The following is a 27,051-nucleotide window of genomic DNA, read 5'->3' as shown; positions in this document are numbered from 1 at the left end:
GAGGCAGAGAAGCCAGACAAGAATTTCACTGCTTTCCCATCCTTTCATTTGCATGAGAGCACCTGTTTCACACTTGTCTTTTCATCTATTTTTTGCACATCTGCAAATCAAGGCAATTATGGCCAGGCTTAGTCAAGGGGATATTTTAGGGAACTTATTAAGTCTTGCTGAAATCACAGCAGTTTGCTACTTAAAGTATAATGGCAGAGACTGAGATGTTGTCTGAGGCTTTAGCCAAGCTGTCTCCCTGGAGATGGATGTCTCCCTTCCCTGCAGGAGAGTCAGTGTTCCTGCAGTAATGTGGGAGGCTCTGATGGTGCCCGGCTCACATCTTAGTGAGCTCCAGGAGCAGATACGGAGATACAGGAACTGTAGCTCTCTATTGGCTACTGCAGTATGAAATCTTTGCTGTATCTGCTATATAGCGCAATTGCTAAGCACCATCTCAATGTTTTGTTTCTGTCTTCTAGTCCATCTCTCTTCCCCTGCTAGTCCAAGCTCCTTTTTTCCTCTGACTCCTATTAACTTGAAGACACTAGAAATTTTCCTTCCAATTTTGCATACTCCTCTGCTGCCTCCTCTTTCCTTCCCACCCTGCTCATCACCCCCTGCCTTTCCCTGCTTCCCACCCTCCTCTGTCTTCATCAGCCCTCCCCTTCTCAAACTCTCTTGGATGTCTCTAGACAAGTATCATATACTGAATTACAGCTGCAGACCAGAGCTCAGGACACCTGGGTCTGATTCCTGCCAGTATTTGTGACCTTTTGTGACTCAGCCTCTTCCTCACACTGCTTTCTCATCTATAAGCTAAAGCTAGAAAAAAAATAAATAGGGTCCATGTGTCCCTTGATTCAGGGCACAATATAAATGCAGAGTATGATTGCCATTAACCTCTTCTGTGAGGAGAAGTTAGACTGGCTGGATTTTCTGGTGGAGGCCACTGGCTGCTCTTCTTGGCTATCATGTGTGCCATTCTCATGCAAGGCTTCACTGAATTTATTTTCCCCATTTTCCCTCCCAGGCTGTGGTGTGCTTGGCGCAGGAGCTGCAATCCATGCAGTATTATTATTAGGCAATAAACAGTGCCAGTGAATGATTAAAACCCAGGCAGAGCTGCTGATATTGATTTTTTTTTAAGCTCTGTAAAGAATTGCATGGAAGTTTTTTAATGGGCATTGCTAGGACAACCCAGGTCATCCACGGGGAATCTTCAAAATATCATTCTGCAAGAATGCAAATAGTGAAGCTTTCGATTTGCAGAGGCTCTTTTGGGGACCCATGCCCTGGGCTGCCAGTGCCAGCAGCATTGGTAGGGACAAGGCATTTGCTCCAGGGGTATAATTTCTGTAAATTCCACCCTTATAATGAAAACAATACTGTCACCATGCTGGGAAGAGCAGAGTGAAGCCTGCAGAGGGGATGCAGGAACAGACCATGCAGACACTGATGGATGTTGGTAATATTTTCTGCCCTTCTCTCTGGAGTTTCATGTGCTGAACAGCTTCTGGCAGAGCCCTTCCTCCTCTCCTGCCTACTTTCCAGTCCCAACCCTCTCTCCTTCTTTCCTGCCTTCTTACTTTCTTCCTGTCCTCAAGTTACAGCATCCCTGTTGGCGTGATGTTTACAGCCATCCACTTTCTCACTCTATATATACATTCTACCTCCACTTCTCTTTAGTCCTTCAGAACAGACATCCACTTGACCTTCCTTCACAAGCGTACCTACACTGATGGAATTTGCGCTGGAGCAGATGAGGAATGCTCACACCTCCTTACCAGCTCGTGCATTACACCAGGTAGCCTTTCACCATTTAAGCTCACAACCTTTCACAAGGTGATAACCTCCACCAAAAAACTGATAACAAACAGGCTGTTTGAGAGGGAGCTCTTTAACCACTGTAATTTCTATAGCAGTTGTCTAAGTGGGGTGCCTCTTACCACCAGACTCTTGTCCCTAAAAGCTACTAAAAAAAAAAAAAGGACTTAACATTCATATGTTCTCTGTTCAGATTAATTTATGGGTATTTTTGTGTGTAGAGAAATAAAGAAACATTACAGAAAAATGCCTAAGGTATATATGGGAATTGGATCCCCAGCCCTCATTAAAAGTCAGCAAAATTGGTGCCTAAGAGTGGTTTGTTGTCTTTGAATAGTTCTTTTTATTTTGGGAGAAGGCAAAAATGAATGGCTCCTCCTGCATGGAAGTTTCTCGGTGAAGACAGAAGACATACAGCTTTCGATATACCTTTGTGACTTAGGAACATTCAACTTAGAAACCAAATCCCATTTTAAGTCATCTACACACCTCCAGGCCTAGCTTGGAAAAGTGCTCAAAAGGTGCCTCAGCACATGTAAACCTCTCATCCTGCACAGCTTTTGGAATTGAAAATTTAATGCACTGGAAAGCAGCAACCCTCTGGGTGTTAGATGTAATCTCCTGGATGTTGTCCTTTGCTCCAATAAAGGATAAAAAAATAAAAATAACCTCCTTTGCAGAACAAGATATCTGAAAAGCAGGCCTAAACCCCAGATTGCAAGCAATGCCAGTGAGAATTTGAGTTATGCATGTGTGGAGAGAGGAGCAGAAACACCAGAGCAGTGAATAGGAGCAGCAGAAGCCCCTGCCACTACAGAAGTGCTCACCGGGGGAGAAGAGAGACCTGAGTGACACATCTGTGACCAGAGACAATTTTAGTTCCCAGGGGTCACTGAAAAAGAAGCCTTTTGCAAAGTGGAATTAAATTTAATTAATCTTGAAACAATCAAAAGAAAAAATCACTGCCAGCTATGTGGCTTTAAATAAGAAGTAGTACTAAATAGTTCTGTAGATTTCAATAGGCCAAGATTTGGCATCCTTTATAGACCCATCTGCCTAAAGGCCTGTATCTTATCTGATCATTTCCATGGCAACGGCTCTGGGATTAGAAAAGGATGAATGTTTAGGAATAGTTGCTGGAATTTCATGGAAGATGATGAATTGAGGATTACTTCACTACCTACGTGTTACCATGGAAATGTACATTTACAAATTGCACAGGATTTAAAACACCACCATTATTAGTATAAATTTGTGCTGCTTTTCTAAGGAAGAGAAGGCACCTCTCCTGTTCTGCACCTCTCTGCCCCATTGAGCACATACACAGTGCAGAACCAGAGCGGTGCTGGCTGCGGAAGCAGAAACAGTTGTCAGGTCTTGGACCCTCACCAAACAACCTCCTAAATGAAACCCAGGTAGTGAACAGGGTTAAACTAGTGTACCTCACACACAGAAAAGCCACTAACCAAACCAAAAAACCCCTATCAAATTCCATGAAACAGATTGAGAAACGGATGAATGGGTTTATGAAATACTACATCTGACTTGATGACTTGGAAGATCCCTTTCAGACATGCAAACCTAAGGTTGTTTTTAAGACTGTTTTCCATTGCTTTAGTGAAATTTTTAGTTTAAGTGTGAAACAAATCCACACGGTCTTTTTTGTAAACTATTCATAAAATATGCCATATTGCAGTAACCTGCTATGCCCTACCTCCAGGACTGAAGTAGGACTTGAGACTAATTCTTAGCAAAGCCTTGGAAAATAAACAGTTCCCATCTTTGAAGCCCAGAGCAAAAGGCGGCAGAGAAATAACCCCACCCATACATAAGCCATGAAAATTCAGAGGGTCAGATAAATAACTGCTGGAAATTCTTTTATCACAGACACACCTATTCTTTCAGTAGGGCCCAAGGAAGCATCTTACTGTACAAAGAACTGCAAATATCATAATAACATAAATCAGAATGACATAACTCAAAGAAGGATATTCTAGCTGAACTGTGAATTTCATCCAAAAGGCCCAGAGCACCTTTGAAACAAAAATGAAGATTTACAGCATCTTGAGAAAAAAATATTGTCATTTTGTATATTGGGACACCGAGTCCAGAGAAGCTACCCCGAGGGTCAGCAGCCTGGCTGAGGATATGGATCCAGCCTGGCATTATGCAAAACTGACTGGTATTTGCTGGTTATAAGTCTTCAATAAAGGATGGGTGTCGTAACGATGTCCGCGATGCGGATGCAAGGATTTCCTTGGGGAAGAAGCAAAGGTGTCTTCTAAGGAGCTGTCTGGCTGAGACAGCTCCAAAACAAATTCATCAGCACTGACAGTCTCATCAATGCCGAGTCTGTATTTAGACTGACATCTTCACTCCCTAAAACCGGGTAATCTACGCGAGGGCAAGGTCTTTCTAAGTGAGGCCAACTTCTGTTCATCCAGCCACCACCTCGCACTCTTTGTTATTCTTCATGGCCCTTTATAGATCCTGGGCTTGCTGCACGTACACTGTGATGATGCCAATATGCTGTGCTGGCTGTCTCAGCCACCTGGAAATGGGATGGAAGGAGAAGATAGGTTTTCCCATGGAAGGCAGAAGAGGCACACGGGCTCATACCCTCTGCACAGACATGCCCATACTGCATTTTTGGTGTTAGGAACCAGTCCAAATCCAAGGACATAGTGTCTTCTGAGGACACATTGCCCACTTGTCCTTCCAGGGTGAAGCACTCAGTGGTGGCCCAGGCATGAAGTCAGCTGTCTTTTTGGAAGATGTCATAGTGTGGATCTCGTCCCTCCTTCGCACTGGGGGGGAAAGAATTGTCCTTGCTAATTCAGCATCTTTCTAGAGCACAGCATCCTTCCAAACCCACCGGCGTGTGGCGGGGAGCCCCCTCGTCCCTAGGTTTAGTGACACATTTGGGTGCTGCCAGGCAGCCAGCTCGAGGCCTGGTGTGCTCATGGTGGGCTTGCTGAGGAGCGAAGAAGGCAGCTGGTGCTGCGTAGGTGGGGAACCGGCTCAGAAAGTCACACATTGTCACGCCGCTCAGCCTGCCAGCGGCTGATTGCATTCGCCCGGCCCCCAACCTCCAAAGCACAAAACTTCCCAACAAGGCAGGGGCAAAGGGGCTGGCAGCAAAGTAATAAGGAAAAAAAAAATAAAGATTTTTGCACTCCTCAGAGGTATGCAGGCACCCATCCCTTAGTTATTTCTAAGTTAACCATCCCTGTCCCACAGAGGGCTGAGCACCTCATAGGGCATGCCACTCTCCATCCCACACCTGCTTGAGGCCCACCGGCCATACATGCAGCAGCATCAGGGCAGAAGGCTGCACTTGCACCCTCCTCTTCCCTTAGCCATCAGATGGGCTCTCAATGCAGATGATCAATTAGCCAGATTGCATTACACTTGGTCACATGATTTACAATAGCTTTTTTTTTCCCTCATGCTCTCCTTTCCCACCTCTTTCTTGCAGGCTTTTTGCTTCCTGTAAGCTACCTGTTGTTTTTTTTTTTTTTTGTCAGATAAATAACTTCTGGGCTGTGTCTTTCTGGGAGAAAGGGGGGGCAGACCCCCCTGCCCACCTGGAAGCCCTGCTCCCCCCAGTCAACCTCCTACAGACTTTCTCCTATGAGCAATTAGGAAATACCTAGAGCAGTCAGAGCTGCAAGGAGGAGGCACGGCATCTTCCCAATGGTGAGAAAAATCAGAAGTGAATCAGCTGTTTGGAAAACCTCCACCCTTTCCTCTGAGATAAGCTCCACTGCTGGACACAAACCCAGAGACAATGAAAGAAAAGAGCCCAGGCAGGGTGGGGTTTCCACTTCCCACCCCCCGGGCTCTAACCTTTGGGAACAGCATTTCCATTCCTGGCTGGCTTCACTGCCCCACTTTCATACACTCAGAAATATCCCCAGCACACCAGAGTGAGCATGTTATCCTGGAGCCCAGCCAGCCACCGGCACACAGAGCATCGAAATGCCACTACCTCTTTCAACACAACTGCACATGCTTACTCAGAGGAAGCTGTGCAAGATTTTAGGTGTCCAGGGGGAGAGAAGTCACTGCAGCAATGTGGTTTTGACCGTGGAAATGGGTGGCTGCGCAGCACCCTGCCACCCACTGCCAGGGAGAAACGAGAGGGAGCATTAGGACAAGTTACTTGCACACATCTGAATTGCCAGCTCTATTTTTGGCTGCTGCAAGCTGGAGTGAGTGCCATAGGAAAAAAAGACTCATTAAAGCTCAGGCAATGAAATACTTCTGGTTTTCTTAGCAGTTTGTTGACAGTTTTTAGCTGCTGAAGTTTAAATATTGCAGGGCAATAAAAAGACTATGGGGGGCAGGGGGGGGACAGACATCAGATTGAATAGCTTTTCCTTCCAGTCCTGCACAGATAAAACTCAGCTTTCTATACACAAGGAAACAAATGGATTTCGGTTACCAAAAACATTGGCTTTGAAATCGGTGAAACCAAAGTGGGAGGATGCCAGCCTTAGGGACAAGGGTGCTTCTCTATTAAGAGCAGAGGTTTGGGACCAACGAGAACCGAATCCTGACATCTGCCAAAGACTTCTTGCCATCTTGGGTAAGGCCCTTCATCTCCGTGTCACTTGTAGCACAGGGACAGTCACCATTTTGCACCTGCCTTCAGCAGCGCAGTGGGATGTGCTTTGTGGGACCATCTCTCCCTGTAAACCTAGCGCAATGGGAGCTGACCTCAGTGTCATACGCACCATGAGACAGCCAGGCCTCCCTTAGCTACATGCAGGAAAATAAGCAAATCTCTTCTGAAGCATTTTTCTGCAAGTTGCTTTGTGCAGAAAAGAGCTAGGAAGAAAATATATATTTTCACATGAAAAGGTGGCAATCAAATACCTCTAAGATGTTTAATCTTGGGAGATGAAAAGATGCCTAGTTGTTGTCACCTTCCCTAAATCGTTATCAGGCAATTATGCATGATTTAGTAGCTTGCTCTATTGCAATGCAATTTTCTGTGTTGTCTGACATAATAAATGGAATTGCAGACCTGGCCCCCATATAACTTCCCTGAATCTGCTGCATGGGACAATTAGAAATATTACAGCAGGGTAAAAAAAAAAAAGCACTGGGTGATACATGGGAACAAGGTGGCTCCTGCAGGTTTTTCTACATGTCCTTAGCAGTCAGCAAATTATCAAGGGGGAGAAAAGTTACCCAGAGTTAGACAGGGAAAACTGGTTCGACCATACTTGAACAGATGGTGTCAGGGTGCTGCCTGGGCACAGCAGTTCTCCTGATAGGTCCTGTGTTTTTGAGCAGTTTCAGACAGCGATGACTGCCAGCAGTTCCTGTTGCAGGCGAGGCCTGGGAGATGGGTGCTGATCCCACTGCAGAAGGGAGTCACTGCCTCTCCAGTGGACACTGCTCACGCACAAAAAAGGGTTTATGTGGGCCTGATTTTCAGAGGCTAGGAATGTCTGGGTTGGTTTGGTTTTTTTCAGTAACTTGGGATTTAAAAATAATTCCCAAGTTCTGTGTTTGTTCCTTTGGAGTCCTCAGGACACAGTTGCAAGCTTTCCCCCTCAGCCCTGAGGGTTGAAAAATATCCTTTTCTAAATTTTAAGGAGAGGGCATTCTTTGCATATCCTATAACTCCAGGACTTGGATCCCACTAAATATCTCAATGCTTAGGATAAAAAAAAGCTGCAGTTTTCCAGCTTTGCTAACCTCAACCCTAGAGAAGGTCCTCACTGTTGACTGGAGACATCCAGCAACGCAGGGTAGACAGGGTTTGTTTTTGGAGGAAGACAAGGAAGCATTTGGCATGAAAGAACAGCCACCTTGAGATTTACAACTGAAAATTCACTTCTTTTCAAACACAGACCTTGTACATCCCACTGCAGGTTTCCTATACTAGTAACACTCCTACAGATTTTTGGATTACTACTGCAAAACACTCAACACCACAGGCATGGCTCTACAGCGCATTGTACCTTGAGGTCCTTCACATCCACGCAGCAAGTCTTTTACATTAGCATAGGACAGTGATGTTTTGTCCCTACATGAACACATGTGACTATATGAGTTTGGGGATACACAGGCTGCTACAGTCCAGAGACTGCACAGAATTGCCCTGTTCACTGATGAAGCATGAAGTCAGCTCATAACTAACTCATAAGTGGAAAGTTCTTGTTCGGTTCCTGGGGAGAGGAACAACAGCAAAAGAGGATGGGGAGTTCAACACACCTCCCAGTAAAGCCAAAACACACTGCAGTTTTCTTTGCAGTGCTAGAGGCAAACTGAAGACATGAAATGCAGTGATAAGGACTTCCACTGAAATGAATGGCAAAGTTCCTGGTGACATCGGTGATGCTGGATAAAAAAAACCCCTTAAGTCTTGCTTTCCCTGCTCCCCCCCCCCCCCCCCCCCTTTCTTTCTGTATGCTTTCAAAATAACTACAGGAAGTAAAAGAAACATGACTCAAAGACAGACTCTTCCTCTTAAGGCCTGCTTCCTTCCTTGAACAGTTGGGAGAAGTTTCAGCTACACATCTCTATGAGCAGGGACTCTATTTGAAATTCTCCTATTGTTAGGAAAAACACCACCAAAAACCCCATGGCCTCTACAACAGACATCCTGGGTCAGGCAGGTCAGCCATGGGGTACAGGATCTTGTTGCTTTAGGATGCTATTTTATCCAAGAAAGCAGGATGCAAGATTTACCCTGGCCTTCTACTCTTAAACAAGAGGCAAGGACTTCAAGCTTTGGTCTTTGCAAGATGATGTTCTGGCACAGGAGCTAAGCTTAGCCATATAACTGAGCACAGTCAGCATACCTTCCACTCACATGACTTGTGTCAAGCACACAACCTGTATTATTCAGCTTGCCAGACAGGAGAGCCTGAGCACAGCTGCCCAGTGGAAGCACAGCCAGGCTCCATTTGAAGCATAAGGGTGCACAACGCTGATGTTCAGAGCTGGAGATCAGCATCCTCCCTGGGGTGTATAAACAGCTTCAGACAGCTCCACTGAAGGAAAAACCAAGAGCAGGATTTTGCAACAGAATTTGCAATTTCAAGGTTGCACCAGTTCAAGGGCTCTTAATGGACCTGTTTTGGGATGGGGATTTTTTTTTTTTTTTGCAGGAAAGCTTACTTAAGCCATTTCTGAATCATTACTAAAATATTTTCTATTACCAAAGCTGACATTTTTGTACTGAAAACAGATTTTTGGTGAGTGAAAAATTTTGGGAGAAGCTTTGAAAGCCCTTAAACAGTGTCTCAATAGAGCTCAGATGAAGACACAGACAGCATTTCAGCAGGCATGTAAGATTTCAGTGATTACAAGGGTTTCCCATTCCCCTTCCAGACAACTAACTCTTTTCTCTATTTATTACTTCTGGTGCCAATTCATCCTCCTAGTCAGGCCAGAAGGCATGTCGCAGGGGAGCTGGAGCTGCTCTGAAGGAGCAGGCAGCTGGGGGCAGTGGCTGACTCACACCTCTGCACTGGGAATCCCCAGCCTTTCCATCTTCTCTAAGACTGAGCAAATGTTAATTTTCCACAGGCAGGTTAAAATCTCCATAAGTTAGAGAGACAAGGAATATGCTGTTTCAGGGGCTCTAATCCACCTGGAAGTGTGAGACCAATAAGAATTATACCAGTCAAATAAGAAGTGCTGCTTCCCGTTTTGCAAGGCAATACCAGCCCTTTTCTGCATTCTTGGGGGCTTCTCAACCCTGCCAACCTACCCTGGGTACTGCTTCTTTAATTATGTTACATTTACAAAGATGAATATGCTGCCAACTGAATTTATCCTTGAAAGCAAGGTAAAAAAAGCCTCCCTGAAAAGGTGTAGAAATAAGGAAAACCTCACATTACTGAAACCATAGCTTTCACTCCAGCCTACTAGGTTATGTGCCCATCTACTCAAGATCATAGCCAAGCATAAGCATGCTGTAAACAAAATATCACATTGTTCAAGCTTAAAATGCCTCTTGAGGCCATTACCAGCCAGCAGTGGTCATGGCAAGCTCTGAGGAAAGCTGGATCATCATAAAATGTGCCCAAAAGAGACAATAAAAGGCTTAGCAAAGGACACCAGAGGGAACCCCAAGTCTTGCTTTTCCAAAGCTGAGGAGTCTCTGGGAGGATCTGCAGTGATGTTACTACCCAGAACAACCCCAAATCCCTTGCCTAATTCTGGTAATTACTGTGTCTTGTGATTTATAGGGTATCTCAGGCTGTGACAGGGCAAGGTCACTTTGGATTGATAATGTGCTTCTAATTGCAGCAGTTTGTCACCTGTTGAGGAGGAGCACAGCTCAGGATAGCAAAGTGTCACCAAATTCAGGTGTTTGTGCCTCTTGGAGGTGCCATCTGTCTGTCAGCAGAGCTGGGTGCAGCCAATATGCTTATCCTGCAGTCATTTGCTTCCACCAGCATCAAGGTGTGGGCACTTGATGGATGCACACAGGTAGCTGCATGGCATTGTGGGATGCTGGATGTCCTAGAGGCACATACACTCGGTGTCACTTTGAAGACTGATTGGAACAGATGCTGTGCCATGCCAAATCTCCAGAGGCTCCCCATGCCACTCTCTCCTCTGAAATATCTCTGCCTCTTTGTGTCCCTCAGTAGAAGCAGGGTTGGAAATAAGGAGTCAGATCTAGCTCTGTAGTGGTTTCCCTTCATCAAGTCCTCTACCACATGCCTTCTGTGCACATCCCACCAGACTGGATACCAGCTCTAAGAATACAAACTTAGCCAGGGTCTTTGGTCCTTCGTCCCTCCTGCCATGGAGGGTTTGGATGCTGTGAGTTAGCACAGACTAAAGGAACAAAAAGCTTTCAGAAAGACCAGGGCTGCAATCAACTCAAATTTGTTTGTAGTATCAAGCATATAGTTTACTCTGAAATCAGGGAAACATGGAGAGACCACAGCAATACATCTGTCAGCCCTTCCCTAGCTCTGTACCAGGAGAAGAGGGTTACTTCTGCCTTGAAACTGGGGGTTTTGACTTTGTTCCCTGTGGTGGGTCACTTCTTGCTGTGGAGCAGAAGCACACAGCCAGAGCCAGCACCTCAGGAGCTCCAAGAACAACTCTGAGTTTGTAAGAGTTAAAAGCACTTTGGTACAAAGATAAGTCATCATGGCCTTGCCAAGGTGCTGAACAGGCAAACCTGGGAAGAGCAGGGAAGTAGGATTTGTCCTCCTCACATTAATTTTCTAATAATTATTTTTCCTTCCTAGCAATACATTGCAAAAAAAGAACAAACAAACTATTCTCACAGCTGAGATGCCAGTCCTCAACCCTGTTATTTAGAACTGATTTGGCTTCATTTTTATAAAATTTGATGAGCCATGCCTGGAGCTTTGGAAAAGAAGTATTTGAAAACTCATTTACATTACTAATTTTTCAGTTCACAGCAATTTTTTGCCACCTGGAACACCCTTCACTTCTTTTTTGTTGTTGCACTGGTGTCATGCTCAAGAAACATGGACAGTGATGACAAAGAACAGTTATCTGAGCTTTCCACAGCTAGGCAAATCTAATGCTGATTATAGTATTTTGTATCTGTACAATAGTTCACTCACATGATATCATTTTATCTCCTTGTAATGCTGTAGAGAGGGCTCAAAACTTATTCTTCCCTCTGGGTGGATAGAGAAACTGAGTCATGCAAAATAATTGCTATTTAGCTCTGTATTCAGCAAGGCATTTAATGAGATGCTTAAGCCATTCTCTGTTTCATAAAGCATTTAAGCATGTCCTATATGGGATAAGCCATCAAGTTGTCAGTTTGAGAATGTATTTTTCAAAGCACTGAACACTTGGGAGTGTGGCCTTTAGGACAAATTTCATCCTTTTATTTCCAGCTTTGTATTTCCACTGTAGTGAACAGGTGAAAGCATGGTAAGCTTAGTGGGGTTTTCCTGTTCCAAAGTTTGGGGGCAAGGGGTAACACCACCCAAATTGGGGCCAAAGAAATCTGAAATGATGCTGTGGAAAGTATGCTACTCATGTGAGTGCAAAATGCTTTCTCTGATCTGAATGGCAGTGTGAACATGTAGGAAACAGGAAAAAAACAGGCAAAACTCCCTTTTACAAGGCTTTAGACCTGTAAAGTACACTCCAGCCTTCCCTCCTCCTTGTGCTATCAAGTCTAGCAGAGGCTATTTCAGAAGTTACATCTTTCAGCAACCTCATATTCCCTTAATGAGCACACAACAGGGTGACGGACCTGGAGAAAAATATTATTACTCTGTACAAGATGATGCCTCTCCAACTAAGTACAGCCTATTCCCTCTTCAAAATGCCAGGTGGGTAAAGTACCCCCTGAACTATATTTGCCACTATCAAACAAGACAGTGTTTGCACACTTGGGAATAAAGGGAAGACAATTAACTTTTCATATACTTGAAAAGGATGTTCTACAGCCACCTGATTGCTTTATCTTCATTATTTTCAGTTGTAGAAATATGTAAATAGCAATTTAGAGAGCCCAGAGGATTCTGAAGATTCAGTTTAAGGGTTTGTAATTGTTTAATTGGACTGTAAACTAGCCCCTGCAGGGAGCTGAGCACAGGTACAAGTATATACTTCATGTCCCTACCAAAAAATTGCTAATTGTTAGCTTTTGTGTAAGCAACAGCTTCTAACCTCTCCCAGCAGCACAGCAGTTCAGCACTGCTGAGTATTAAAACTGCATTAAATTTCAGCTAGGGAATACATCGCAGTCCCTATAGCTTCAGCTGGACATTAGGTATTCACAGGTAGCAGAACCTAACCAGAGTGTACCCACCAAAAGCAGACCTTGCAGACAGCATGCGAGGGGGAAAAAATACCATTAGCAGTGAGAAAAGAAGAGTTTTAGCTCAGTTATTTTACAAGCTCCATTGTATAGAAGCAGCACAGTGATTTAAGAAAGCAGGGTCATGCCAAATCTACCAGTTTCTGGTGGAGATGTACCCAGTATTTTGCAGATGTGCTCTGACAAATCCAATTCAACACACATCTGGATAGATATTTCTTAGATGCTGGCCAACAGCTCTTTAAAAAAAGAAATCTTTAAGCTCCCCACAGAAGCATCAGGGATCTCAACCCACCATCAAAACAGGGACAGTGCTTGCCTCTGAGCTGAGGGTCCCGCTACACTCCCTAAACCATCTTCTGTCTCCCCCAGTGAGGATGAATGGGGCAAGGAGATAAATCACAGCAAGAGGGTGGCAGGTGTCTGGAGGAAAAAAGGCCAGAGAACCTGAAATTATTTCTGCAGCAAGACTAACTGGCTTGACAAATGAAACATAATGGAAAGTGGCGACTCTGCACCACTCTCCATCTGCCTCTCCTCTGGTCATTTCATTTGCCCTTCTTCCTCTCAACAAAATAAAATGAAATGCATATTTTACTGTAAGCTTCTTTACAGTGCAGGCTGCAAGAGCCTGGAGGACTTCCCTAAGGGGCATGAGCTAACCAGTGATTGCTTCATCCTTTAATTCCAAAGGCCAGGGACTTTCATTTTCAATTTCCTTTTATCCAGGGTTTTTCATTATGCTCAGGTTGCTCCTCCACACCCTTTATTGAGTGACAAGTGTGTGCTGGAAGGTGACAGACATGTGTGTGGCCAGTACCAGAAAGAAACCTCTCAAAACCTGCTTTGCAAACTGAAAGATCTTGATGAGTTTCTGGATTGTCTGATAAGGTTTGTCTCTGTATTGAGCCATACAGCTGTGCATCTCGCTGTCAAATGTGATTAAAAAATATCAATCAAAAGCACCAAAGGTACCAAGAGATCAGATGAGTAGTTATCAATACCTTGTAACCAGTTTTTATTCAGCAGAAAACAGATTTGGCAGTTATCTGGCTGTTTGTGTTTTGTGGGACTTTATGACCCCCCCCTCCTTCCATCACTTGGTTAGATAGGACAGGGAAGCATGTTGTAGGGATGCGGGATTGGGTCCTTGACTATCTGCCTCTCTACAGAGCATTTTTCTTTTCAAGCCATCCATCTTTGCAAAATTTATATTATCCCAAAGTGCGCGTTACATTAGTTTCCAGTATAGCCTGGCTAAGACATCTCAGACCTTCACAACAGGCACTTACAGCACACCCTGCCCAGCAGGGACTGACTTCCTTCCTTACCATAGGAATAACTTTGTAATTTACACAAAAGGAAAACAACCATAACAATTTAATACCATCCAATGTACCTGTCCTTATATTCATTAATGGCCAGGCAGGCCAAGTCTGATGATGTCATGTTTGACTCAGACAACCAGAAAACACTCAGTAAATTCCCATGACAGATTGCTGGCTCCAAGCTGAAGTGCTGACAGAAGACTATCATCCACTGCAATGCCATAAGATGTCACACACACATATATGCCATCACCTTCTACTGTCAGTCCTGATTGGCAGCAAGCTTCTATATCAAGTGGGTTAACCATCAGTTAACCTCATATTTAGAGACTATTTTTCCCCTTAATGTCTCAGAGACCTTTGTAATTTACTTCATTCAAGAAAGATTCTCAGGGGTATTTTGAAGGGGCACAACTAAGAGTATTAGAAACTCTCGCCTGTTCGGCAGTATTCTGCCAAGACACTTAGCCAGCAAGTATGACCTCTGGAGAAGAAACACTTGAAACAGTATTAATTTGAATGGATCAGGTAGTCTAATCCTGCACAGTAATTAAGCATTATATATAAATATATATAGTAATATATATGCATTTATATATACACATACAATGAAGATGTAATTTTACAGGGATTATTGCATTTCTCTGTTGGCTTGAGTTAGCCAGAGGTCAGCATCATGTGCCGTTTCTAGAAGCTCCCAAGCATGGCATAAATGTGCAGAGGGGAATTCTTAGTCATCTTCCTCCATAATTAATTCTCAAAAATATTATGTTGCATGGTCATCATGCAATTATTTTATAAAAAGGAAGCTGTAATGACATTACATTTCCATGAATGGAAGATACATTACATCTATTATTTTCATTTAAACAATAATTAAATATGTGAAGAACTAGTTACTGTGATATATTGAAAACATCTGCAGCCCAAAACTTGCAATCCTTTTTGTTTTAATTCAGAGAAACTTGGACTTTCCCTACATGTAAGGTGTTTTTAATTCCTCGTTTCCCACTTTAAACATACCTTGTCTTATTGTGAATTTTAAGGACGTGACCATTCAGGGAAGTCCAGAAGACTTAGCTTAAGATTTTCATGTCTTTTTAAATATTTCAACCAGAATATTGAAAAGCCCATAAAAACCCTGAGCTTTTTTCAGCCATCACTAACACACACTTCAGCCTAATGCCCAGTGCTAGCTGAAGAGATGTTAAGAAGCAAGGGCAAAGGAAAGACACCATCAAGTGAATATGTACAAGTGTGTGCTGCCTTCCAGCTCCGCTCTCCTCCATCTCCCATGGATCTGGATCTGCTAGAAATAGCTGAAGAGGCAACCTTAACCTGAGCCCACCTGGCTCAGCCTGGATTAATGCCATGATTAAGCCAGGAACATTTTCCTTCCAGATTCCTTTGAGAGGAATAACCCTGTGCAAATAGGGAGACCAGAAGTGAAGCTGTTCAGTGGCCAAGCTCTCTGCATTTGCTTTCAACTCTCAATTACAAGCATCACATCCAGGAGCCAAGCAGCAAGGAAAGGAAAACAAAAGCAGCCAGCCAAACCCTGCCACCAATTTTCAGACTATAAATCCTAAACAATTCAACAGATTTATACCAGTATAATCCCTTTGTGACTGATCAGAGTAGGAACAAAAGACAGATCTTCCCTCCATTACATCATTAAATCAGAACCAAGTTAGGGGCTCATCAAAATGATACTCCACATTAACATAGCACAGGATACACTCTACTTTGCAGTGAGCCCAGGTGGTCCCAAGCTCTGTGGCATCCCCAAAGTCCCCACTGCCTGTACTGAGCTCAGCTTGCTGGGTCCAGGGTCACTGGCAAACTCACAGGGAAAACCTTTAAATGAAATAATACGGTTTTGCCAAGTGAGGGAGGAAGAAAGGGACAAAACCTTTGTGCAGCCATGCCCTGCCTCACCTGTGCAAACCCTTCATTTCTTAGCATCATTTCCTAATATGTTATTGAGCTTCTGACCCAGCAGAAGGCAAGCTACACTACAGTGGGAAAGTGCTGCCCTAAGAGTATTAGCATTAAGTACAACAGGGACTGCAATCACCAAAGATCCTCACTCATCACAAAGCAGTGGAATCTAACTGCTAATTCCTCAAGGTTTTGTGGCTGCACATTTGCCCTGATTTCTTCTAATAGAGGTCAGTGCAGCTGCATTTCATGGAGGAATAAGCTGAGAAGTAATGAGGGATATTCTGTTTTTCCATATCAGATCAAATCCTTGATCATTCTAGCCTAGGAACAAAACTGGCTCACTGATGCAGACTCCTGATATTTTTGGTCAAACACCCATAATGCACCATTTTGCAGTGTTTACACTGAGGCAGGCCTGCATGGCAAGGCAGTTCCCTGAAGCATAAGATTTGATTAACCTCGTTAGCTTGCCTTGCAGAGCTGCAAATGTTGTTAGACATCATAAAATTACCCAGCCCTATTTAAAACCCAACTGGAGTATTTGGCTTGCTGACCTCCCCCACCAACAAATTTCACAAGTAAAATTAACCACCACTTTCCACAGCCCAGAGTGGTTCAGTCCCTGATCCCAGCCAGCAGCAGCTCTTTGCACTTTCCACTTCATCCACAGGAGCTTAGAGTTTCTCTGGTCACTTTACCTTTCCCGCCTCAGTTTGCAGACATGTCTCCATTTCAGTCCTCAAAAACTGAGTCACTCCAGATCATCTTTAAAAATAAAGACAATAAGTAGCAGCAATGTATCCACCTTTAAAGTGATCTACAAACTCCAAGTGCTTCAAAGCTAGAGATTGCAGAATTAAAAGCATTCTTACTATTATTCCTCTCAAAGTTACACAGCATTATTGTGGCTGATGATGCTCAGCAGCCATAAAAGATTTTATCTGCACTGACATCCAGGGAAGTGCATTATTATGTATCAGTTAAGTCAACACACATATGACTACTTGTATTACCAGGGCGACTGCTCCATTATTTGTATTCGTTACTGACAAACTTCAGTTCTCCTAGACTAGGTCAAGGACCAAGCAGCTGCTTCAAGAGGCAAACAGGCCTTGCCCAATAGCTGAAGAGTTTCTAACCTACATAACAACACTAGAAGTAGTAGAAAAACATAGTAACATGGCTGGAGGGTTGCGAGAGCTGACAACATGCACAGTTGGACAGCTCCAAATTATGCTGAGGCAGTTTCTCCCCACCTTGCTGATTCTTTTACTCCATAAGCTTCCCCACTGATTTGCACTGGATGCTCCTTTGGGCCCCTTTGGAGCTGCCTGTTGCTTTCCCTGACTCACAACAATAAGCATTCAAAGCCCTTCTGTTGGAGGCACACACCAAATCAATTACAGCAACATCATCCTTCTTAATCAAGGTTAATTTCAGTGGGTAACGTTTTTCTCTGTTGGAATATTGTCAGATGTTTTTAGATCTCCAATTTTATATAAATTTAGCCTCCGAATTCTCAAGGAGAGAGTTGCTAAGGTAACTAGAGCCTGCCATATTGCTGTATGTTCTCCCCATGGAGCTTCATTAGGGCCAATCAGTCATTTCCAGGGTAATAGAATATGTCACTTTCAGAGATAAAGATACATCTTTTTATAGTGACAGAACATTTATTAAACATGTTAACCCCTTGCCCTCTTAAGAATCAGGCACTGGCCCTGTCCTCAGAATTGTAACACCCAAGAAATGAGATTTAGGCAGACTAATTGCTAGCAGTTGAACACCTAAGGCCAGACCAGAAGAAGTCAGCTTGCCTGGAGTATGTTGTCTTGTGACTGCAAAACCAGCAGTGGTTGTGGGTGAGGATCATTTTCTGCTGGCAGGGAGCCAAATCAACTTTATATCCTAGTAGCCAGACACAAAGCCTGCCTCTGAAATAGATCTGACCTGCATGAACCAAGGGGTTTGGTTTATATTTTTTTGTTCCAGTCTAGACATATGGACTACCTGCTCTGTTTGATCTCATATCTGAACATCATTGTCTTTCAGATCTAAGATCTAGTTCACACCTGTTCACAGTATTTATCAGCAGTTACATTGGAAGATGATTTAGAACAAACTGCTGTTATCAGACAAATTCCTAGAGATGAGACTTTCAGCTCTTCCCCAGAACCTAGAAACCTCCCCAATTTCAGCCAGGTGAAGATAGCCCAGCTGAAAAATACACCTTCTTTGATCAAAAAGGCCCTGCCTGTTCTCCTAATTGTCCCTACACTGCTCATTAACTATTATAGCTAATTTCAGAACACACATATCCTTATTCCATACCCATGCTGTTTTCCAAAATTTATTTTCTCCAAAACCTGCCAGCCAGTCCTGAGAAAACCCCTCCACACTCTCTGCTACCAGCTTCAGAAAAACAGCTAATGTCTGAGCGAGCTGCACTCGCTGATCCATCTTCTCAATCCATGCCTCCAGCATGGAGCTGCTCCACAGTTATTTCTTCAACTCTAACAGTTTGTAGCAACACATTTATCCCTCTGCCTCCTTCTAATCAATAGTATCGAGACCTGACTTGACTTCACCTTATGTAGACAATTTCCTGCTCATTGCAGGGGGTTTGGACTAGATGACCTTTAAAGGTCCCCTCCAACCCAAACTATTCTATGATTTCTGATAAATAGTAAGAAAGAAAACATTCGCTGCAAAAGCCATGAGAAAGCTTACTAGCACCTCTGTGCATCTCAGTCTTCACCCAGCAGGGCTCCTCCAAGGTCCTGGCTGCAAACCAAAAGCTGCAGTCATAAGACACCAGAAACCCAAAGGAAAAGTTTCCCCTCCTTCCTCCTCCATTAATCTCTTTGGAGGTTCCTCTGTGGTGCAGAAAGATACAGTTACACCTCATCGCTCCAGCTCTCCTGAACATCGTGTCTATCTTATTAAATAATGGATATAACACTGCAGCCAGGAAGGACAGCATCTGTCAGCTGATACCATATTTATTGTTTTCCCTTGAAAGAGTCCATTATTGTAATCCTGTAGCAGGTTCACTTACAGACAAACAGAGTTTTAAGTAAGAGAGGCAGGATCTTTTGTGCTGGAGGAGCAAAGACAGCTGGGCACTGGCACATGTTTTTGTCTCATGATTTTTCTTGCTGTTATATATTCACTAATGGGATAAGAAGAAAAGCTAATGATGTGAAATTTAAATAAAGTTCATGAGATAATGGCAATACCAGTTTAAAAAAAAAAGCCTAAAAACATAGCATTTGAAGCACAGAGGTATTTAATGACCATCTGAGCAATAACACCACTTCTTCCAGCATGAATTCACAGTTCATGCAAGCACATGGATATCAATGAAATTCAGAGCAATCACCACATTTACATCTGGTTTGAATTTGTTTCTTTAAAATAGAAATGTAGGGCGTGAACATACATTTGAATATGAGAACAGCAGCAGTGATGGATGACACCTAGACAAAAAAGCAAAGTGGGCAAGGTGTTTAATTTTGGTAGTTCTGGGGACATAACGCTCACTTTGCCAGGTTTCTTTTCTTCCTTACAACATTGTCTCACTTGCCTCCTAAAAAGGGAATCTGCTGCTATAAGTGAGGCTACAGTAAACCTACAAGAGTGGACCTGAAGCTTCATTCCAAGGGTCTCAAGAGTCCATTTACCTGTGCGTAGTTGTCACTGCAATGGGGGACAGGAGTTGTGTGTCCATTTGCAGGAGAAAGGATACCTCCTCCAGCCTCCATGCTCCGCTTGCACAGCATTACCATGAGGTCTGGTCCTGCAGCCAGCATGCATTAAGGAGGGTGAGCCCCCTTCACATGGTTACTGCAGTACAAATCCAGACTGTCCTGCTGGTGCCTATCTGCCACCCCAGCAGCTTCTCATCTTCCTGCTTATTTCCTTGTACATGGCTGCAGTCGCTTCCCCCAGGCCAGGGGATCCAGCTGCAGTGCTCAAGTTCAAGCAAGCATCCTTCCTCAGTAAGGAGAGCCAAGGCACTGGCAACTTTCCCTTTACTGTGGTTTTGGGAAGATGCAGCATTCCCCCAAATTACATCACTCAGCCTTTCACTTGCTGCTATCCCACCCCAAAGCGTGAGCTAGGGCTGGCAAGATGTGGATGCAAGCTCAGTAACATACCTCTTCCAGTTTCCCAGAGGAGAAAGTCATCAGCAAAGAAAGCTGGAGGCATCTTCCTCATCATCATTACCCATACTAATGAGAGCGTTTAGCATTCAAAGCTTGACTGGTGTTGCAGCTGAAGTAACACAGAACTCAAATAGAAAAGGCCCAGCAAGCTGCAGGGAAGATGCTCAGAGCCCAGGCTACAGGGGAATACCTCTCCATTAGTAATCATTAAGCACTGAAGGAGGAAATTAGAAACAGAACCCGTTCTGCTTTAGTCATCTTTGCCAAATTCCCTGGTACAATGGCTACCCAGGTTCCCTTTAGCTTCTTTTTGTCAGTGCTCCACTAATCTCCAGGCAGGCATGGAAATCCTGGGCAGGCTGCAGCTGTTTGTGAAACCGTGGGGAACAGTTTCTCAAAACCTACACTCTCCAGGACTGTCCCCTTCAATAGCATGCAATGGTTTCTCTGCTTTGCAAATCAAAACACCTTTCTAACAAAGAAAAAAAGCAATAAAAAGGAAAATTAACCCCCTGCAGAAAAAAACCACTGTTCCTAGACCTGAACATCTGCCTTAGCTGCTTTGTGAAACAGCTAAGTGCTACTATGAGCGTGATCAGCCTCAGAAGCATTTGAAGCTGCTCAACTTGAGGGCTCCATGGAGGGTCCGAGATCACAGCTCACATTTGAACTGCTACCCTTTGGTGCAGAAAGGCAACTCTCACTTATCTTGCTTCATAACCAGCACTTCCCATTTATCTCTTACTTAGGGCTCAATTCACAGAGGCCACCTGACTCCTTGTTTTACCCCCAGGACTAGTGTTTCTCAGCTGAGACATCCTTAGGCATCACCCACCACATCTTGGCTGCCCATTGTAACCCTTTTGAAGCAAGGATTTCCAGGCACCAAGATCCTCCTTCCCTGCAAGCACACCTCATCTCCATTTAACTACAGGCTGTCTGCTAAGCTGGTTCTCCACAGCTTTTTCCATCAGCTGTAATGATAGCTGTTCTTCACAGGAAAGAAATCTAGGATAACTATACACTAAAAAGTATAGGTCCAATACAAAATGCAACCCCACTCATTTCTACTCAACCAATCCTTAACAAAAACCCTCTGGAAAATAGGATGTTCTTTGCAGCTCAATGCTGTGGAACAAGTAACAAAGCCCATAGTAATGATGTGATTGACATCAGTTATCTTGGAGAGAGTATCCGTCAAAAGATTTTTTTTTTTCAGCTGTTGGTTCAGTGCAAACCCAAGTGATCTAATTGCTGTTATGCCTGTACCAGCTATGAGAATCATGAAAAATATCTCATGGTTTTGCCATGTGCAGACAGTCTGTCTCATGGGGTCTGAAAACTAAGGTAACTAGCTAATAACCAAATAAAGGCAGAGGAGAAATCAGAAGTGTTTGGGGGAGTTTACTTTCCCCTTCTTTCTCTCCAATGAATTAAACCAGTCTATTATGTTTCATTTTTTTTCAGATGTGGAAGTAGAAAAGCATCCCACTTACTGCAGCTCTGCAGATCATAAATGGAGCTTCTTAGGCACTGTTGCTCAACTGGAGATTATGAACAATTCGCCAACTGTTTAGGATTTCAAGCATCCTTCATTCCTGCTGGAGTTAACATCATGCTGATAAGCACCCAGAAAGTTTGGAAGCTTATGCAAAACTTGTCCAAATAAACTATCTAAACCCCTTTGATCTGCGAACAACAGCAGGAAAATAACAGCTAAATCAGTCTTTCTTATATTCCAGCACTTGTGCTTCTGGCTAGAATTAGGAAATGCACAGAAACAGCTTTTTCTAACTGGTCTCGAAATATGAGACCTTTCAGAAGAAGTGCCACCTTAGGCCACCCTCTTGTGGCCAGGGATAATTCTGCAGCCACCTCGTCCTGCTTTTCCCTCTCCATCACACTGACAGCTTGCACTCCCCCCAGCGTGGGGAGTTATTGAACCCACTCTGATTTAGTTCCTTTGTGGGCTCCCCCCAGCTGCAAAATAAGCTTCCCGAGGAGATGCATCAATACTGGCAAAGAAAATGATATAAGAATAAATCCAATGCTTGGGACATCAGATTCCTAGGGTGGGGGAAGATGAGTGGTAAACGCTGGGAGCAAGGGGAGTCTGTGCTTCCCTCCAGGCATGTACCTACACCCTGAGCCCCGTCTCACCACACTGCTCCCATTAACCCCAGAGAAGCCAACCTGCTCCTTGCCTTGGCTGGTGCTTGCTTATGAGCAACCTTCTGAGCACACCTTTCACCTTGCAGCATCGCAATAAGCGGGGGAAAGACCAAGTTGCTTCTGCATTGCAAAGGCTCTTCAGCATTGCAGGGCATTCAGCTGCTGAGCCTCAATGACTCAGTTCAGTGAACTGATCTGACAGGAGAGGGGAAGAAAAAGAAGAGTCTTCCAAGAGATCAGTTTCTTGACCTAATTTGCCCTGAGAAGGTGAAAGGGAAGCAGGGGAGGGTGCGGCTGAGATCTGGTAGGGAAAGGTGATGGCTGCACTTTTCAGTAGCAGGATCCTGGTTAGATGCAACATCAAATCACACCCTAAACCTCTCCCCGCATCTGTTTTCCTGTCTGGATAGCATAACCAATGCATGCCCATATTGTCACCACATCATCACCACATCATAAATCTGTGCCTTTAGCCAAAGGCCATGGTAAATTGGAATTTAGGGTAAGCTTCCTGTATTCTTTTTATTTAAGCCTGTTTATGTCCTTTTGCAGAGTAATAGCAACACCTCTCCTATCCTCTCCACAGGATACTTAATACCAATGAAAGGGAGCAAACAAGGCAGCAGGAGAAACAACCAGGGTGTTTTACTGCATCTAATGCTCCTTTTGCACCATTCATATTTATACAGGCCAGAGACCGATTTTCTTGGTCTGCCGAGCATGGCTGATATATACACTGCAAACACAGAACAGACCCTTGCTCACAGTTGGGTTTCTCAGTGTCTCACTAGAGTGCTTTTGTTCTCTCTCTCTGCACCTTTGCAGTAAGACAAAACATTACAGCTCAGCTGGGTGGGCAATTAAGGAAGAAGGAGAACAAAATATGCAGTGAGGCCAATCTAGGAAAAAGCATAAAGACAGAGCTAAGGAGTAAAGACAAATATATTGGATTTAGGCACTAAAGACCAGGCAAAGCATTTAGGCACCAGAAGCCACTGGAATAAGAAGGAATTGATGCCTAGCTCCCTTTAAAAAAAATCTTAAACCTTTGCCAAAAGTAAAGGGGAAGAGCAGGGGACAGCTGGCTTTGTGCTGACAGTAAAAAGGTGATGGGGATTTCCTGGCATCAGGAAATCCTTTTGCTGCATAAATTCAAGGCAGCAGCTTTTTGCTCTCTAGTTGTCTCCGCACCTAAGGGGACCTCTGGACTGGGGCCCTGCAAGCAGCCAGGGCTCCAGAAGAGCTGCCCCAGTCAGTAACAGTAAGTGCAACGTGGTGGTGCATGTAATTGGGATCTATTCCAATCCATCCAACAGCAAGGTCCAAACTTGTATCTAAATTCATGCTGCCTTTTTCTCACCTTCTAGCTACTCACCAAGCCGAGATGCTCTCCTAGAAAGCCTCGAAATAATGTTTTTCCCCAGAAAGCAGCAATCCTAGTTTCTTTTCACCTTTTACTGCAAATCCTTATGTGCTCAAGACACATACTGCTTTCAAACACTTAGTCTCAGACTAAAAATCTGAGCAGCAAAGAGAAAAAGCCTGTTCAGAGTTGTGTAACTCAGGACTCTGTCTCAGTCCCTTATTTTGCTGCGTGTTTGATTTAAGCTCCCTCCAGACAACACAAAAAGTTAGCTGCCAGGTTCTGCAGAGATGGATAGATCTGTTTGTACAAGACTCAGATAGTTACTCAGATAAAATCTTTGTCAATATTTTCTATTGTCAGATCCATCTTGCATGCACAAATAAATCCTCTCTCACTGCCCTATCTTTCCCTTTTGTATTATACTTGGTGTAAGGATAGAGCAACATGTGCTTTAAAAAAGCCTACTGAAACATGAATTTACACTGCCAAAAACTAATTCCCTCAGGGAGAGGAAAAAGCTAAGTGAACAGAAAAGAGCTGATGTCTTACACCTCCTTTGATGCCCTCTCAAGAGGCCTTCAGGCTCTGGTGCCAGGGAGGCCAGCTGAGACCTTGCACATGTGGAGCTGAACAGCTCTTGGCTCTCATGGTCAGGAGCCCAGCCACCCCAAGTTATAACCGCTGAGAGCAGCAGCTCTTTAGATAAGCAGGTCCAGTATTTTCCTGGTCTAGGGGAAGCAGGGCCATTGCATGGCAGGCTAACAGGGTGCTCTGCAGAGCAGGAAGGTGTTATTTATTGCTCTGGACTCATTAGAAATAATTTGCTGAGCAGAGCTGTCCTGGTTGTAATGAAATGCTCAGCTCACCAATTGCAGTGAGCACATTTGTAACAGCTGGTGGCACGTGACAGAAGCTGTCTAGGAAGGGGCTAACAGGATAACTAGGTCTAACTCTAATCCCCCCCCCACCTCCAACCAGCTCCAGGTGTGGTAGCAACACAGAGGAGCTTCTTGACACCTAGTTCTGGGTGTCCAAAGTGTGGGCTGCGGTTAAACCAGGCTGTCAGCCCAAGTCCTAAGACATTCAGAAGGGGGTCCTATGACCAAACACAGAGGTTGGGCTGGACAGAGTAAACCTGTGTTGCACCCTTCTTCCTCTGGACTTTATTATTCAGGATGGATAGTGGGGTCACTTTTCCTGATGTGTAACAGCTGATTATTTTGGCACTGTTATATGCCAACTCCATGTGTAGGGCAAACAAACCACAGGAACTGATCTCTGCTTTGCCAGGATCACCCCTGTAAGGGCTGAAGACTCAGTCTTGAGGAGCAGGTAAGTGTCCAAGGGGGTAACAGGAAGGAGCCAGCCAGTATCGAAGCTGGTCAAGTCTAGATTTGACACAGAAACATGTCTTTTCTATCTCCTTCATCGCATGTGCCCAAAGATACTGGGAAAGCAGATGGCCAGCACATTAGTTACTAACCAGCCCCAAGAGGACCACGTCTTCCTGTCCCTGTCCTCAGGGAAGTGTGACCTCTTAAACAGAAAGAAATATTGGTGCTTAAGAGCTACAGCATATAAATAACTTTGGCAAAGGTCTTTGTTTTTTTCCTCAAATTAGGTACTTTCCATTACAACTGATTTATCCCTTTTGCTGAGGCTCACATTCTCATTTTTCTTAATTATTCCTGGCAAGTTATAAGAGCTATGAGGTTCCCATAAAGAAATCTAAAAGAGCTTTCTCCCACTGGAGAAAACAGGTGAAGTTCAGCAGGCTTGCAAGCTTTTGTGCTAGGGAAGGCAGGAAAAGAAAAAGAAAAACCAAAAGTGAGTGGAAAAAGGCATTTCTGCATGCCTTGTAGCCCCAGGCACCCAATATGGTCATGAGGTCTGATCCCAGTTCTCTAGAGCATCATGGCACAGTGGGGGGGGACATAGGAAAACTATGGTCCTGACACTAGGTCCTGGCTCATCTCTGCCAGCAGGAAGGACAAGTAGGTAGTGACAGTCAGAATGGCTTCACCAGACATCTGCCCTGATGGCATGACCGCCAGGGAGACACAAAAGTCCCCTAACCCCTTCCATCTAAAGCTCTGGACCTCCAGGCCAGAAATATTCATTCTCTGCAGCTACATTGGTCTGATCTTGCAAGGGGTAAACTGCCCACCGCAGAGCAGGGGGAGAGCAAGCACACCACTGCATCTGTCCTAGGCTTGTTAACACTTGCAGGCAGCACACTCAAATCAATAGCCCCTTCCAGGGTCTTAAGTTTCACAGCAGGTCATTATTTGATCTGCTAATACAGCTTCTATGGCTTATTACTGGTGACAACAGAAGTAGAGGGAAACATGGTTTTCATCCTAGCTGTGACCAATGGGTTACAGAGAAGAAATATCCAGAGTAAGTGAATGAGTAATTTCATTAGGGCACACATTAAACACTGATTTTGTTCTCTGCAGGAGGAGGGGTGCTTTCCAAGGAAAATGTCAAAACACAGCAAAATGAGTTTAAGAAATAAAATAGCCTGAAAATAGGGATAAAGCTCCTAAGCTGGCCCTGTTAGAGTGCTCTCTGGCACTGGTCCCATCCATAGCCTGCTTCCCCAACCCCTTTGAGGTGTGGGCAGAAGAAATAAGCTGTCCAAACCTTGCAACTTCAGAGAAGGGCAGGGGTTTATAGCCACCCCATTTTCCATGCTGTTGCTGCAATACCTGTATTTACATTAAGTTGGAGTCACAGCTATGCTTTTTTTTCCCCTTTGATACCCAAAGGTCTTTCAGTTTAAAGTTTAAGTCACCCATGTGTGAGCATCCCTCAAGCAACAGCCTACCAAACATACTGTATCCAAGCCCATAGGGGAGCCTAGGGCTGAGCATGAGGTGCTAACCCAATTTAGGCCCCTAACACCATGAAGTTTTCACTGCTCTTTCAGTTGAAAGATGTTTGGCATCAGATACAGCTGGGAAGGGTACAGCAGCCTTCTGCCTCCCTGCTGGAGCTATTGCAGTTTACACCTCAGCACATTCACAAAAAACCCACTTCTCATTGCAGCTGCTGTTAATACTCTGCCTATAAACTGTGGCACACACATCCTAGTGAGATGCCCTGCTGTAGGGCAGGACCCTCCAGCAGCACTAATGCACATACCAGTAACAGCACATAAATTCTCAGCTATACACTGACTACTACTGTCCCCAAATTAGCCCATAACAGGTACTACCCTGAGCTAAGAGTAATCATTCTTTTACTCTTTTACCCTTTTCTCAGTGCAGATATAAGGCACAGATCCAGAAAGGTGGTAAGTAGTTCCCCAACTGATACCAAGAGAAAAAATACTAAATCAGCACCACTTGTTGGAAAAGCTTTCTAAAACAAATGGGATCAACTCACCAGAGCTGAAACACAGCAGTCCTCTCAGCTTCTGCCCTGGCACTCTCCTCTCCTGCTAATACTTCATGGACC

General features: G+C 44.2%; 1 long non-coding RNA gene across 1 annotated transcript; it reads right to left on the bottom strand.

Annotated features, from left to right (window-relative positions):
• Positions 1-2,064: 2,064 nt before the first annotated feature.
• Positions 2,065-27,051, bottom strand: LOC148050291 (uncharacterized). The gene is made up of 3 exons (XR_015701396.1): positions 26,980-27,051; positions 16,584-16,650; positions 2,065-4,946 (listed from the first exon to the last, which is right to left on the bottom strand). It is a non-coding gene; the product is annotated as an uncharacterized LOC148050291 (long non-coding RNA).

Source organism: Nipponia nippon, unplaced genomic scaffold (assembly GCF_047370975.1).
Source record: "Nipponia nippon isolate SJK-2023a ecotype South Korea unplaced genomic scaffold, ASM4737097v1 scaffold_9, whole genome shotgun sequence".
NCBI lineage: Eukaryota > Metazoa > Chordata > Aves > Pelecaniformes > Threskiornithidae > Nipponia > Nipponia nippon.
The sequence above is the reverse complement of the archived record's forward strand: the minus strand, read 5'-3'. Positions and strand labels throughout refer to the sequence as shown.